General features: G+C 42.8%; 1 pseudogene; it reads left to right on the top strand.

Annotated features, from left to right (window-relative positions):
• The first annotated feature begins 328 nt into the window (after positions 1-328).
• On the top strand, positions 329-2,176 carry LOC127223146 (eukaryotic translation initiation factor 4B-like; annotated as a pseudogene).
• Positions 2,177-2,761: the final 585 nt, after the last annotated feature.

The following is a 2,761-nucleotide window of genomic DNA, read 5'->3' as shown; positions in this document are numbered from 1 at the left end:
GCAATAGTTCTCAGATCCTTAAGAGAAGCAATCTTCAGTAGCAAAGCCAGTTAGAGGCATATTTAGACTTTAAAGATATTAATGTGCATTTCAAAGAAAAAAATGTATGAACAAATTTTATAAAGTAAATAATCTAGTAAAAGAAGGCATCCCTTTATTTTCAATAGGGAGTATTTTCTTATTTTTAATTTGTATTTAGTTTATGTAACAGAAATTAAAACTAAAAGCACCTACCTTAATTGTGATGCCTATACAATGCAGTGTTTCCTGGTTAAACTAATACTTTATTTCTCCCATCAAAATGACTTCTCCTTCTCCCTGTCCCAACATGGTGGCCTCAGCAAAAAAGAAGAATAAAATGGGGAAGACCATCTCCCTAACAGACTTTCTAGCTGAGGATGGGGGTACTGTTAGAGGAAGCACCTACATGCCCAAACTAGTCAGGTGGGTTAATGATTCAGGCGACCTGGAAGGAGATGTGTCAACAACTTGCATAGGAATGATGATGATGTGTATAGGGCACCTCCAATTGACCATTCCATCATTCCCATTATTCTATAGGCTGCCTGGGAACCCAATATTGACTGGAGCTGTCTTCCCAAATCATCACCCTACACTGCATTCCTGAAACATATACAGAATGACATCTCCCATCACTATGATGTAACAGAAGACTCCATTAAGGAATTCTTTAGAGGATTAAATATCAACGCTGTATGATTACCACATAAACCCAGCAACCCAACAGGTTTTGAAGACCTGGATTCTCTGCTCAGTGCTCCTAGTCTCAGTGAAGATTCTCTAGGTAACAGGTGAATTCAAGTGGACATTTGCTGATCAAGCACAGGATAAAGACCAGGGTGATCAGTCTTTTGGTCGAGATAGAAATCAGGATTCTGAAAAAACAAACACATACTGGAGAGCCCATCCTGCAACAGACAACTCTGATGACTATCCACCTAGAAGAGATGGTAGCTTTGGAGACACGTATCAAGATCATTATGATTCAGACCGCTATTAGGATGGATATCACCATGAGTATCAGGATGGCCCACGCAGAGATATAGATCACTATGTGGGACATGATTGCTATGATGGCCGAGGCAGCAGAGACTATGACCGAGGCTATGACTCCAGAATAGGCAGTGGCAGAAGAGCATTTGGTAGTGGGTACGGCAGGGATGATGACTACAGAGGAGGTGGGGGCCACTATGAAGACTGGTATGACAGAAGGGACAATCAGTTCTGCAGCTCCAGGGATGATTAATCCCCGGATGATTATAGGTGCAATGATAGATCCCCCCCCCCCTGCCTCCGGGGAAAGACCCAAACTGAATCTAAAGCCTCAGAGTATTCTTAAGGAAGATGATTCCTCTGCTAGCACGTCCCAGTCCAGTAGAGCAGCTTCTGTCTTTGGAGGGGAAAAGCCTGCCAACACACCTGTTCGAGAAACAGAAGTAAAAGAGCGGCTACAAAAGGAGCAAGAGAAGTCGAATGGCAGCTGGATGAGCCGAAACTAGACCGCGGGCCACGGGAGAGACACCCAAGTTGGTGAAGTGAAGAAACTCAGGAATGGGAACGGTCGAGGACTGGAAGTGAGTCATTTCAGACTGGGACCTCAGGCACATGTGGCCGAAGTAAGTCAGACCAGGATACACGAAGGAGAGAGAGTGAGAAGTCTCTAGAAAATGAAACCCCAATAAGGAAGAAGACAGCCACTCTCCAACCTCCAAACCTTCTAAATCTGATCAGCCTCTAAAGGTAATGCCAGATCTTCTACCAAAGGAGAATTTGTGCTTGAAGCTCTAACCCTCATGCTTGATTGCAGAGCTCAGACACAGAGCAGCAGTCCCCTACAAGTGGTGGAGGGAAAGTAGCTCCAGTTCAACTCTCTGAGGATGGACCATCAAGAAAAGATGAAAATAAAATAGATGGGGTAAGTATCCCAAAAGGCCAAATTGGAATCTCAAGTCATGGTCCTGGAGATGGAGGGAACAAAAACCACTGGATAGAGTTAGATAGGAAAGATGGTAAAAAAGATCCAGACTCCAGATCTGCATCTGAACCAAGGAAATATGAGAAGAACCCAACCTCCATGTTTGCTTCTTCAAGCAAGTATGCGGCTCTCTCCATGGATAGTGAAGATGAGAAAGAGGGAGATGACCACGATGAGTAGAACTAACTCCACATGCTGTGCTTTCTTCTAGTCTCCACCCCGGAAGATTCAAGAGCAAATCAAACCTCTCTCCAGACAAGATAAAATGAAACTCACCATTTCCTGAAGAGCTTTCTTAACTTTTACTTTTTAATGAAATGAAATTATTTTGCATGCTGCTGCAGCATTTTAAAGTATTGAAGTAACTGGAGAATCAGCATCGTAGCCAGAGAGATGTGGCTATTGCTTTTGAAAGGGGAAGTTATGTGTTCTGATGATACCAAGTGGCCACCTTTGTGACTAGTGCTTGCACCTCCATTCAACAGAAATGTAGTGACAGTGAGACTCAGTTACATCAGTTAGACAGTAGAGAAAGGTACAAAGAAGAGTGGGAGTTCTACCTTTAATTCTTATCCTGTGGTAGCAAGGGAAATGGTGAGCCCTCCAATAGACATATGAATAAAACAATGATTTCCTGGATGTAGAAGCACTTAGTGGTTGTGGGAAATTCCAGTCTTCTAAAAAAATCTGTCCTTTCTAAAAGTTTGAATATATCCACATTCTTTCCAAATGATGTCATTCTGGCCATCTCATGTTCTTGATGAC

The sequence above is a fragment of the Phodopus roborovskii genome, unplaced genomic scaffold (genome assembly GCF_943737965.1).
Source record: "Phodopus roborovskii unplaced genomic scaffold, PHOROB, whole genome shotgun sequence".
Lineage (NCBI taxonomy): Eukaryota > Metazoa > Chordata > Mammalia > Rodentia > Cricetidae > Phodopus > Phodopus roborovskii.
This window is presented reverse-complemented; position numbering and strand designations above follow the sequence as displayed.